The following is a 13,852-nucleotide window of genomic DNA, read 5'->3' on the forward strand; positions in this document are numbered from 1 at the left end:
CTCGGGTCCGTCCCCGGGGCCATGCGTGTGGGCGCCTCGCTCCTGCTCGCGGCCGAGGGACGCTCCTGTGACGGTGGACACGCCGTGTGTATCCCTTTATCCGGGTTTTTTTCCGGTTGTAGGCTGTTGTGAATCCTGCTGCTGCGAACATGGTGGGCAGGTTTTTGTGTGGACACGGGTTCTTGTTTCTCTTGGGTGGACACCGAGGAGTGGAATCTGTGGGCCAGACGGACACCCCACGTTTTAAGTCTTTTGAGGAACCGCCCGACCGCCTTCCAGAGCGGTCGCCCCCTTGTGCTCCCCGCCCCCCGCCCTGGGGAGGCTCCGAGGTCCCCCATCCTCACTAGGCAGCGCTAGCCCCAAGCAGTGCTCCCGGCTCTTGTGTGCTCTGCCTGCCACTGTGAGGACCAGGAGGGACAGACAGACGGCATTCATGACAATAGGGTGGCGTGACGGTAGGGCCTCCCACGGGCCTGGAGCCTCTCTCGTCTTCTCCTCTGTGTCTTAATTCACTTACTCGTAACCCATTTTGCATATGTGGGCAATAGAGGCTCAGGGAGAGTGCGGGCCTGGCTGGCAGCCACCCCGCCAGGTTGGGGGCGGGGGGGGGGGGGCCCAAGCCTCTAGGCTGGCTGCCACTAGCCGGGCTGCACTTGACAATGACTGGGCTCTGTTTTTGTGCTTCCCCCTTTCCCTGGAGCTTCTGGCTGCGCCCTTGGGAGCCAGGCGTTGGCAGGGCCGGGAGCTGCTGTTGGGGTGCTTAAGGGCTTTTAAAAGGTATTCCCAGCATTTCCCTGGGGCCGTGGGGTAATTAGGCACAGCGATTAGGAGGCTGCTGCCAGGGGGCTGGTCTCTGGGGACATATGGGGACATCTGGGGACTGTGGAGCACAGGAGGTGTGGCCGCCCACCTACCCTGCCCTCCAGAGGCCCTCGCTGCCTCCCCGAAGACACCCAAGGGCCAAGTGTCAGCTGCAGCTTTGTGACTGGTGGGCTGTGTGGCTCTGGATAAGCGTCTGTCCCTCTCTGGGAGTCTTTTTCATCCATCTAGTGGATGAGAAGATAGTGCATCTCCCGCAGGACCCAGGGCCCCAGTCCTGGCTCCCTGGTGCCCAGATGCCCCCCGCCTGCCCCCTAAGCCCATAAACACCCGCTCCATCGTAAGTGGCCGTGGCCCACCAAGCTCACTCACATCCCCAGTGTTGTTCCAAGCGCTCGAGATGGGCACGGTTTTCTCTCCCATGTTACAGCTGAGGAAACCAAGACCCAGAGGCCCAGAGAAATTGAGCCACGGGCCCCAGAGCACACGGCTGGTGAATTGAAGAGCCAGGATTTGAACCTCAGCCGCCCTGCTCGTCCCACCAGCCAGTGATCCCTACAGAACGTGGTCAGAGTCCTCCATGGTTTGCACATGCGCTGTGTCATGAACTGGGTCCCCCACCATAGGTTCGTGTGGAAACCCTGCCCCCCTAGTGGGACGGTATTTGGAGGTCAGGCCTTTGAGAGGTGCTGAGGGTCAGGTGAGGGCATGAAGCTGGGGCCCCCCGGTGGGATTAGCGCCCTGGGAAGGGGATGAGGGACCCCCCCCATGTGAGCACACAGCAAGAAGGTGACCGCTGTCCCCCAAAGAGAGAGCCCTCACCAGACACGGCCCTCCGGACACCTTGATCTCTGGAACCAAGAGGAGACAAATGTCCCTTGTTTAAGCCACTCAGCCTGGGTTACACCACCCAGCAAACTAGGACAAGTTATCTAGTTTAATCCCCGGAATAGCCCCAGGAAGGCATGGTTACAGTTTAGGAGACCCAGAGGCTCAGAGAGGGTAAGACACCTCCGTAAGGTCACACAGCTAGGAATTGACAGAGGTGAGGTTCCAACTCCAGTTGGCCTCATTCTCAGTCCCATCTGTATACCCACCCCCCAGCCCCGCCCCGTGACCTTCCCTAGGACCCTGCAGACCACTCTAGGGAGGCACGTTAACACCATGGTTGGTACACTGATGTGGGAAATCCTCACCCTGGCATTGTTTCTTCTTTCTTTTCTTTTTTTATTAAAAAATATTTTATTTTTAAGTCATCTCTGCACCTAACATGGGGCTCAAACTCACAACCCCGAGATCAAGAGTCGCACGCTCTTCTGACCAAGCCAGCCAGGGGCCCTCACGCTGGCCTTCTGCTTGCTGAGTGAATGGGCCTGTCTCCTCCTCTGCAAAATGGGAGTCATACAAGTTCCAGAACGTTGTGGGATGGAACGAAGTAAGGCCAGAGTGTCCCTTAGCCGGGGCTTAGCCCAGAGGTATGAGCACTTGGGCCGCTGTCCTCTCTGACCCTCAGTTTCTTCTTCTATAAAATGGGCATGTTGTCAGTGCTTATTTGAGTTGAGACTTGAGGCGATGAGAGTTCAGGGCTCAGAGCAGGGTCTGGTGCCGGTACGTCCTAAATATACAAGAATTCAAAAATGTGGGCCTAAATACACACGTGTCTACCAACCCACAGATGCTACAGCCACACACACGGACCCCTGCTGCCCAAGGACAAACGTCGGCTTTCTGTACAAACTGGGCTGTAACTCGGGTCACCGCTGGGCACCTGCGGCTGTTAGCCTGTAAATGTCCATGAATTGCAATGACAAGAAACTAGAAACTCGGTTCCTCAGTTGCCCTGGCCACATCTCAAGGGCTGGGTGGCTACGAGAGGCCAGCATGTGGGACAGCCTGGAGCTAGAATATTGCCATCCCAGGAGAAAGAGATGGTGGGCCACCCCAGGTGGAGACCCTCCCCAAGGTCAGGCAGTGCGTGTGCCATGACCGTCCACACGGGGGCAGCGTGGCACAGGGACCCGAGCATCCCCGGCTTGCACAGGAGCGGCCCGGGCACTGGACCCGGCGCTGCCAGCACAGTCTGGTCCAGGGTCCTTCCCTCCACACTTGGACATTGGGGCCGGATGTCCTCTGGGGTGGGCACTGGGGAGGGCCGAGCAGCATCCCCCACCCACTCGATGCCAGGAGCACCCCAGTTGTGATGACCATGGATGTTCCTGGACATGGTGGCCCCAGCGTCCCCTGCGGGCAGAATCAGGTCAGAAGGTCACCAACATTGCTGACTGTCTCTTGGCAAAATCGCACTCAACAGAGAATCACCATTCTAGCGAATCAGCTCATCACACATGCAAGGATTAAGTTCTGAAAAAAGAAGCAGCGGGGGGGGGGGGGCGGTGGGGAGCCTTCGAGCTTTTCTTGGCCATGACCTCTCTCCACCTAGTTAAAAATGTGCTCACATATACATATGCATACGTGCACTCGCTTGGGGTGCACATTTCAACACATGCGTCACCCCAGTAAGAGGTACACGAGACGCCCCTTGCCCTCGCAAAGCATGATGCACCAGGCTCATTTCTATTCTGTGTCATTTCCAAAGAGAAATGTGGGTCTTGACTGATTACGTTGATCCTTTGACCAGCAGATGGACAAAAATGATGGCTCGGTGTACAGGCTGGGACCCAAAGGGGGGGGCCCAGCCCGTGAAGCCCTCCGACTGCAGGAGAGGCCAGTGTAATGGGGTCACCGCATGACACATCTTACATGCATGACGCGAAGGCACGCCGGCAGCCTGATGGCACATTGGTGAGGTTTGAGAGCGAGCCAGACTAACCCAGTTAAAACGCGGGTGAGGGACTTTTCTCCAAAGGGATCTACTCATGTCCAAGAAGCACATTAAAAAATGCTCATCATCATGAGCCATCAGGGAAATGCAAATCAAAACCACAGTGAGATATCACCTCATACCCACTGGGACAGCTAGAGTAAACAAACAAACAAACAAACAAAACCAACAACAAAAAAACCAGAAAGGAAGAAGGGTTGGTGAGGACGCAGAGTCCTGGTGCTGCATGGGGAACCATGCAGCACTGCGGGAAACAGTCTGGCTGTCCCTCAAAATATTAAACACAGAGTGACTCTCTGACCAGCAACTCCTCTCCAGGTATCTACCCAGGAGAACTGAAAGCAGGGACTTGAAGACATATTTGCACACCTGTGTTCACAGCAGCATGACTCACAGCAGCCAAGAGGCAGAAACAACCTCAGTGTCCCAGCAGGTGAATGAATAAACACAGTGCAGTCCGTCCACACGCTGGAACACGCTCCAGCCTTAGAAAGGAAGGGACCCTGACACCTGCCACGACGCGGAGGGACCCCGAGGACACCGGGCTCAGTGAGAGGAGCCAGACCCAGAAGGACACATCCCGCAGGAGGACCCCACTCCCAGGAGGTCCCCAGAGGAGTCCCGTCCACACAGACAGAGAGGAGAGGGTGGGAGCCGGGGCTGGGGCAGGGGGTGGGGAGTCCGTGCTTCGTGGGGACAGAGTCTCCGTGTGGGGAGATGGAACGTTCTGGAGACGGAAGTTGGGGTGGCTGCAGGGCCGTGTGAGTGTGCTTCATGCCTCAGAGCTGTGCACTTAGAGATGGTTAAAGTGTTAAGTTTTATGTCATGTGCATTTTACTACAACTTAACAGTATTTTTTAAAAAATATTTTATTTATTTATTTGACAGAGAGAGACACAGCAAAAGAGGGAACACAAGCAGGGGGAGCGGGAGAGGGAGAAGCAGGCTTCCCGCGGAGCAGGGAGCCCGACGCGGGGCTCGATCCCAGGACCCTGGGATCATGACCTGAGCCGAAGGCAGACGCTTAATGACTGAGCCACCCAGGCGCCCCTACAACTTAACAGTATTAAGAAAAACTATCACATGGGGCGCCTGGGTGCCTCAGTCGGTTGGACGGCTGCCTTCGGCTCAGGTCATGATCCCAGGGTCCTGGGATCGAGCCCCGCATCGGGCTCCCTGCTCCGCGGGAAGCCTGCTTCTCCCTCTGCCTCTGTCTGCCGCTCTGCCTACTTACGCTCTCTCTTTATCTTTGTTAAATAAATAAATAAATAATCTTAAAAAAAATTAAAGAAAAAGAAAAACTATCACAAACAAAGAAAAAGCCCAAACCTGCTTGGGTAGGGGAAAAGAGCTGCGCAGGGCTGAGGGTTCGGTTTGAGAGAGGGGCCTGGGGCCGGGACTGCGGGGCCTGGCGCTGGGGTGGGGCGCGGGTGGGGCGCGGGCGGAGCAAGGACTTTGCCTGGGCTTCTGGCTGCCAGATGGACTATGGGGCGCCCAGTTAAATGAGCAAGGGATGTGCTTACACTAAAACATTATTCGTTGTTTATCTGAAGTTGCCATGTAACTGGGCGTCGAGTAGATTTTCTCTGCTAAATTCAGCAATCCTCCCCAGGCTGCACTGTGCCCACCCTGCGTGCCCACCCCCCTGGAACCCCTTGCAGGCCTGATTCTCGGGCAAGAAGGGAAGACTGGCTGCTTCCTGCGGCAGCGGTCAGCAGGATGAGATGCGCCCGTGCACACGGTGGTGGGGAAGGAGGCTGGCTGGCAGAACGCTCCGGGGATGCTTGCTGCGCCTGCCTGCTGAGGGCGCCGGGGTCGCGCTGCCCACGTGTCTGCCCTTATCTGCCTGCAGCTCCCCACCCGCCCGTGAACCTTGGTGACTTTTATTGCTGGACACAGATAAGGAGTCATAAGGGAAGAGTTTCAAAGAAAGCTCAGAACTGAAAGTCTTTGCAGCCACGCCCTCGGGAGTTTCCAGGCAGACCAGCTGGCTGGGGAAGGATGCTGGGCCAGACCCAACTCCACCCCTCCGTGCCTCAGTTTCCCTCCCTGAAGAACAGCGCGGGGGGGGGAGATGAATATCACCTGAAGGCATGCAACATGTGCTGATTGCTCTGTGATGAGCAATGGTTATCCCAGAAGTGCAGCATTGATTCTAATGTATGGGGGGGGGTCTTATTGTTTTGGGTCGTCATATAGTGTGAGGCAGGATGTATGTACGGTCCATGCTTGTGATTCACGGCAAAGTCAAGTTGCCGTGGACGCGGAATTAGTGAGTGCCGAAGAAGGGCTCCAGGAGGAAATTTGGCGTGAGCTTCCTATGAGCCCCTGGTCACAGCACCTTTGTCAACCCATCAGTATGTGAACTTGTGTCATACGTGTGTCTGTTTCAAGACTCCGTATTTAATGTCGGCTGTGGATTCATAACACTGAACCCACGGCCAATAGCTCACCACGAACGAAGCTTGTCCTAGGGCAGCGCTTTCTCAGTAAGCCAAGTCACAGCCTTCTGGAGTTTAGGGACACCAGCCAGCATGGGAGGCTTGGGGCCCAGTGCAAACAGCAAAATCACCCCCCAAAAAGCAGAAGGATGCAAACAAATTCAATGCACCATGAAAAGGAGGCTGGTTTACAGTCTGAGCTGAAAAAACAAGAGGGCAGGGACGTCCGGTGGCTCAGTCAGTGAAGTGTCTGCCTTCGGCTCAGGTCCTGATCCCAGAGTCCTGGGATTGAGTCCCACATCGGGCTCCCTGCTCCGTGGGGAGCCTGCTTCTCCCTCTGCCTGCCACTCCCCACTGCTTATGCTCTCGCTCTATCTCTCTTTCTGATAAATAAATAAATAAAATCTTTAAAAAGAAAAAGAAAAACAAGAAGGCAGATTGTCACCTTTCTCCACCCCAGCTGGGAACGTGCATGTGGGGCGGCTCATGCTTTTTGCCGCTCTGCGCACGCCCGCAAATGACTGAAAAGTGCCTCGAGTTAGTGATTTTAGGGCTGCAAATAAATGTCGGCGAGTAGGTGAATTTGTGAGATGAGGACCAGCGGTGTATACATTTATTTCCATTGATATGTTCTCCAGTTCCATTCACCAAGAGTGCTTTGGGAGAGACACCCCAGGTGCAATGAGCACCCTTAACCCAGATGTTGGCCTCTAAATACCACCCTCCTACAGAAGGATCCTGGATTCATAGTGTCTTCTTTTTCTTTTTCTTTTTAAGATTGTATTTATTTATTTGAGAGTGAGCAAGTGGGGGGACGTGGGGCTCAATCTCATGATCCCAAGAGCACGACCCTGAGATCACGAGCTGAGCTGAAACCAAGAATCGGAGGCTTAACCAACTGCACCACCCAGGCACCTTGGCTTTTTTTTTTTTTTTTCCTTTTTTTAAGGCAAAGTCTTGGCTTGGTTATTTGCCTGAGGTCTCGGAACAGCCAGAATTAGTAAAATGCAAGACCTCAGTCAGGCATTCTCTTCCTCCCTTCCTCCCTCCCTCCTTCCCTTCCTTCCTATTTAGTATATTCCTTGATGCCCCTTCTGTGACCAGCCACGTGGTGGGCAGATCCTGAGATCTGGCCATTTGGAGAAGGCAGAACTGGACATGGATGCTGTTAGCTCGAAGGGGCAGAAGAGGGGCCCTGAGGCTAGGGAAACCCCAGGGAAGGAATGAAGCAGTTGTCAGAAGGAGATTGGCAAAGTTTATGCAGACGTGGGTACATTTAAGCTGGGGTTTTGAAGGGTAAATAGAAGTTCAGCACTTCCAGCTATTGAGAAATCCCTAGTCTGAGGGAGACAGGGCCAGTCACAGACGCTCCCAACCCTGTGGGGTACGGCCTGGAGCAGAGGGTGGGACTTGGGGCTGGGATCCTCAAGAGCGGGGGATTGGGTTCTGTGTGTGGGGGCTAAGGAGGGAAGGCTGCCTAGAGGAGAAGATGTTGGGAAGGAGCTGTTGGAAGTTGGCAAAGCAGAGGGGGTGAGGAGGATGCTCCAGGCAGATTGTATAACATATGCAAATGCTCAAGGTATGAGCCTGCACGGAGGGTTTGTAGGGACTGCAGCAAGTTCAATCTAACTGAAAAGGATGAGGCTAGGTAGGAGGGGAGTTTCTGGGGCATGCGAGGATGGTAACATTCTCAGGAGCCTGGTCATGCAGGGCTGAGGTGGAGGGAGGGTCTGAGGCTTAGGGAGTCTGTGGGGAAGGGATGAAGTTTCTGCCAAGCATTCGAGCTGAGGTTTTGAAGGATGGGTAGGAGTTTGCTAGTCCGGGCCCTGGAGTAGCCTCTGAACTAGGGAGGAAGTTTGCATGGAAGGATCCAGGACTGAGAAAGGGACCCAGGTGGGGAGCCGGGGCGGGGGCAGGCAGGGCTCTGCTTGCAAGAGTCAGGAGACTCATCCCTTCTGCAGTGTCTCCTTCCTGATACTGGCCCCAAGCTGAGGGCTGGGGACATGAAGATGACAAAGCTCCAGCCTTTGTCCTCCAGGACTCCGCCTGGGAGTGGACCTTGAAGGTTCCCCAGGAGGCGAATTGAGGAAGGAGGGGTCAGCGTGAAACGGATCCTGGGTTGACAGCTGTAACACTGGCACACCGAGTGGTGACCATCATCATCATCATCATCATCATCATCATTATTGTAACGGAAACCAACACTCGCAGCCTGTTTCTGTGGACCAGGCCTCATTTTAAGCATTTTGCATAAATCCAATCTCCTGACATAGGTAACTGCTCTATCTGTCTTACAAAAAAGGACATGGAGAGAGATTGAGTCACAGTCTCAAGGTCGTGGCTCAAGGTCATGGAGCTGAGATGGGAGCCCAGAAATTGTGGGTGCAGAATCTGGGCCATTACTGACCAGTCCACTTCCTGCCATTCCCAAGCCTCCTCCAGGTCCAGCCTCACCCTCACGCACCTGTACCAGCGGCAGAGTCGCCTCTGTCCTGATCCCAGGCTCCGCCACCACCGCGTCCGTCCTCCCCACTACAGCCACCAGGCGGCGCCTGTGAGCACCTGAGTCACGTCTGGCCCTCCTCTGCCCACAGCGCTCCAGGGCTCCCACTTTCCTGGGTGAAAGCCAAATCCTCCCCAAGGCCCCCGGGCCCTGCAGGACCTGCCCCACCCCCTCCCGCCGCTTTCCCCCTTGCTCACTGTGCTCTATCCACATGGGCCCCCTCACTGTTTCTCCAACACTCCAGGCCCAGTCGTGCCCCAGGACCTTTGCACTGGCTCTCTCTCTACCTGGGATGCTCTTCTCATAGATACACTTGTGCCTTCCTCACTTCCTCAGAGAACGCTTCCCTAATCCCTGTATCTAAAATTCCACTCCCTTCCTAAGCCTCCAACTCTGCTTATTTTCTTCTCTTTAGTATGTACTCCTAACATCAATATACAGTTGACTCTTGAAGAACGGGGGGGCTGAGGGGGTTGACCCCGCACACAGTAAAAAAATCTGCACGTAACTCTTGACTCCCCCCAAACCTAATTACCAATAGCCTACTGTTGATCCAAAGCCATACTTATGATGACATAAGTCAATCAACACCTATTTTGTGCGTTATATGTATTATTTACTGTATTCTTACAGTAGAGTCAGTGAAAGACAATGTTAAGAAAATCATAAGCAGGAGGGACGCCTGGCTGGCTCAGTCAGTGGAGTGTGTGACTTTTGATCTCGGGGTCATGAGTTTGAGCCCCATGTTGGGCATAGAGATTACTTAAGTAAATAAATGGAAAAAAATCATAAGGAGGAAAAAATACATTTGTTGTTATTTTTTAAAGATTTTATTCACTTATTCAGCAGAGAGAGCGAGTGCACAAGGAGGGGGAGAGGCGGCAGAGGGAGAAGCAGGCTCCCCGCTGAGCAGGGGGCCCGACGCTGGACTCGATCCCAGGACCCTGGGATCATGACCTGAGCTGAAGGCAGACGCTTAATGACTGAGCCACCCAGGCGCCCCAGAAAATACATTTATAGTGCTGTATTTATCAGAAAAAATCATGCGAAAGTAGACCTGCGCAGTTCAAACGGGTGTTTTTCAAGGACTGACTGTATTTTAATTATTTGTTTATTATCTGTGTGACTCCACTTAGAAAGCCAGCTCCCTGAGGGCAAGGATTTGTGTCCCCAGCACCCAGATCACAGCAGGTGCTCAATAAATGTTTGTTGAATAAAAACTGGCTTCATGATGTTCATTCAGCCCATTGTAATGGCAATTCTGAGCATTTATTGAGTGCCTTCTGTGTGCGAAGCTATGTGGGAAGTTTTCTTTTCATCATTGATTAATATACATATTTTAGGCTGTAGTTTACCTACCATAAAATTCACCATTTTATTTTATTTTTAAAGATTTTATTTATTTATTTCTCAGAGAGAGGCAACAAGCAGGGAGAACAGCAGGCAGAGGGAGAAGCAGGCTCCCCGCTGAGCAAGGAGCCCGATGCGGGGCTCGATCCCAGGACCCTGGGATCATGACCTGAGCCGAAGGCAGACGCTTAACCGACTGAGCCACCCAGCCATCCCAAAATTCACCATTTTAAATAGTACGATTCAGTGGGTTGTGGTATATTTACTATGTTGTGCAACCATTACCACTAATTCCAGAACATTCCATCACCTGAAAAAGAAGCCCCGTCCCCATCAGCCATCCCCCTCCCCAGCCCCCGGCCCCCACGAGCCCCCTTCCCGTCCGTGGATGAGACTGTTCCGGACGTGTCACACACGTGGACTCACACCAAGTGGGCCCTTCTGTGTCTGGTTCCCTCCCTGAGCGTCGTGGGCTCGGGGTCTGTCCCCGGGGCTGTGCGTGTGGACGCCTGGCTCCTGCTCGCAGCCAAGTGACGTGCCCGTGCGTGGGGGACTCATAGTATTTATACGCTCATCCTTTGATGGACACTTGGGGTGTTCCCACCTTTTGGCTGTTATGAATCATGTTGCTGCAAACATGCGTGTACACAATTTTGTTTGTACGACCGTTTTCGGTTCTCTTGGATAGATGCCTAGGACTGGAGTTGCTGGTGGGATGGTAATTGCACGTTTACCTTTCTGAAGAAAGACCAAATTGTTTCCCCAGCAACTTCACCATATTCCATCCCCACCAGCAGGTGCACTAGGACTCAGTTTCTCCATGTCCTCATCAGCACTCGGTGCTGTCTGTCTTTTTTATTATAGCTCTCCTCGTGGGTGTGGAATAGTATCTCAGTGTAGTTCTGATTTGCATTTCCCTGATAAATAATGATATTGGGTATCTTATTTTTTTTTTTTGAATCACACAAACCAGCATTTATTGGGTGTCTGCCGTGGGCAGAGCATCTTTTCACGTGCTTATCAGTAGGTGGAAATTCTCATCATCACCCCCATGTTAACAGAAGAAGAAACAGGCTCAGAGAAGGACAGCCACTTCCCAAGTGTCACACAGCCTGCAGGGATGAAGACAGTCTGACTCTCACCCACTGACTACTTAAAGTGGGACAGCCCTGAGGATCCTTGTGCAAATGTTTATATGGACAGATGTTTTTTATTTCTGTCTGTTCATTCTAGCAATGAAATGGTTAGGTCCCTTGGTAGGTAAATGGTTCACCCTTTTAGATCCCCCCCCCACGTCGTTTTCCACAGTGGCTCTACCACTTTGCATTCCCACCAGCTGCAGATGAGCGTTCCAGTTGCCCCCTACTCTTGTCAGCACGTAGGGTGGCCGGACTTTTTCATCTTAGCCATTCCGGTACGTGGCAGCTTACTGTGGTTTTAATTTGCTTTTTCCTAAGTGCTCCTGGGCCCTCTGTATGTCTTTCTTTGGTAAAGAGTACAAACTCGTATTTATGGAGCTGTGCAGGTGTTCCTGGGTGCCTCCTGTGGACCAGGCCCAGGGTTGGGTTCTGGAAACACAGCACAGACCCAGTCTTCGTGGACGGCACTGTCTTTGAAAAAAAAAAAAAAAGAAAAAGTAAACAAACCAATAGCCTCCATGATTGCAGGTTGGGGACAATGCCGGGGGCACGGCAGGACAAAGATGCCAGACTCCCCCAGTCTCCTCTGACACTAAGTGTCCACATGATCCGGGTGATTTCTTTAATAGAAAATCAGCATGGAGCCCTGGAGAAGGTCAGGCACTTGGGTGCTGTGACACCTGCCGCCCAATCCTGGGGCTGGCACTCTGACCCTGGGGGCCCCTGCAACCTGCCTGCGCCAGCCTGGGCCCCCTCACCTTTGCTCTGTGCCGGGAGACGGCCTGCTCCCCAGCCTCTGGACCCCTCATAAAATCGAACTCCTCAAGGCATGGGAGGCCAACTTCCAAGGACAGAGGAGGCCAGGAGGCCCCAGGGAGCCAGGAAGGCAGGGCCTCCTGGCCATGAAGATGCGGCAGCCGCGGACTTTGTCTCCCTGGGCCTCTGGGTGGGGAAGCCAAAGTCAGTGTTTAGCAACTGGCTGGGCCCCGGGGCCCAGTTCACTATCTCTCTGTGGACCTCAGTTTCCTTATCCATCAGGGCCTTCCTGGTGCCTGCCCAGCTCCCGGCCCATGGTAGGCATGCAGCAAATGGATCAGAAGGGGGAGGCAACCCCCCTCCCCAGATCTGCTCCCTGCCGCTCCCCCCACTTCCTCCTCCGGGTGTCCAGGGCAGAGCTGCAGCGGGAGGGGGTGGTGAGGCTGAAGGAGCACACCGACTCTCCCTGCCCGCAGCTGCAGCCCCAACCCTGCCTGCTCCTGCCTGGGGTCCTTGTGAACATGTAAGCATCTATTAAGCACCCACTGTGTACTTTGCAAGTACCACCTCTTCGAACATTTCTTGTTTTTGCAGCTTTATGAAGGCTTAGCTGACATGCAATGAATTGCCCGTGTTTAAAATCCTCAATTAGTGGAGTTTTGTCCTATGTCGACCCCTGCGCAACCACTGGCCCAATCAAAATGGTGAAAAACACCTGCATCACCCCAGAAAGTTTCCCTGTGCCCCTGCCTGTCCCCACCCCTGTCCCCAGGCAACCAGAAACCTGCTTTTAGTCACTATGGATTTCCGTAGTTGGCATTTTCCAGAATTTTATTTTATTTTTTTATTTTAAGATTTTATTTTTATTTCTTTATTTACTTGATAGAGAGAGAGGGAGAGGGCATGAGCATGGGGAGTGGCAGGCAGAGGGAGAAGCAGGCTCCCCTCAGGCCCTGCACGAGGAGGCCGACAGCAGCAAGGAGCAGGAGCGCAGAAGGGAAGAAAGGACAGTGATTTCTTCTTCTCCAGAGAATGAGGACAAGCATGCCAGACAGCTGGGCTTCTTCGCTGGTTTCAGAAACATTTATGGAGCACCCACTATTTGCCAGGTGCTGTGTTAGTGCTGGGGGCACCACAGGGAATGAGATGGACAAAGCTCCCCGCACACATGGGCCTTGCACAATGGGTGGGGGATTCTGCTTGTCCTATCCACCGAGCACCGGGCGCACGGGCATGTCGCTGCAGAGGGGGAGAGGACCCCCTGGTGACCCAGACTTGCCCTCCTGGAGCTCACGGTCTGCTGGTCACGGGGGCGGCCCACAACACAGGGAGCTTCTATTTGTGGGGGGAGCCCCACGGACCCCCTCCCCCACCCTGGCTGTGTGTCCAGCAAGGTGCAGCTGGAAGTCCCAGAGAGGAGAGCTTCAGGGAGCGAATCTTCCCACACACCCACTCAATTAATAAATGGAGACTTTGACCCTCCCTTCACCTCATATCTCAAGATAGGCAAGAACAGCGTGTCAAGGTGCAGCTCGGAAGGTGTGTGATGGGGTCTGGGCACGGCCAGGTGGGGAGAGGAGGTGGGGGCGGTCTCACCGGGTCAGGGCTGGGAGAGGTGCCATAGCAGGGAACCGTGCCTAGTGGAGCCTCAGCTTCCCCGTCTGTAAAATGGGTTTGCTGCGCTGGGACCACTTCAGGCTCTTTTATTCTTTTTCCATCACTCAAAACACCTTGATTGAGTATCTTCTCCGTGTTTGAACCTTGTTCTAGGTCTCTTTCTGTATGAGGCCAGATGGTAAATAGTTTAGGGCTGTTGAAACCACAGGACTGGGCGGGTGCAGGGTGAAAGCAGCTCGGCTCCACATGTAAATCGAAGGGCTTGGCTATGTTCCAGTAAAATCAACCGGGCAGTAGGGTTGGTTTAAAGGGCTTAAAGCAGCGCTTGGTATAAAGTAGGCGCCTCATTAATGCTTGTTCCCTGCCTGGAATACAGCAGGCACTG

The sequence above is a fragment of the Zalophus californianus genome, chromosome 1 (assembly GCF_009762305.2).
Source record: "Zalophus californianus isolate mZalCal1 chromosome 1, mZalCal1.pri.v2, whole genome shotgun sequence".
NCBI lineage: Eukaryota > Metazoa > Chordata > Mammalia > Carnivora > Otariidae > Zalophus > Zalophus californianus.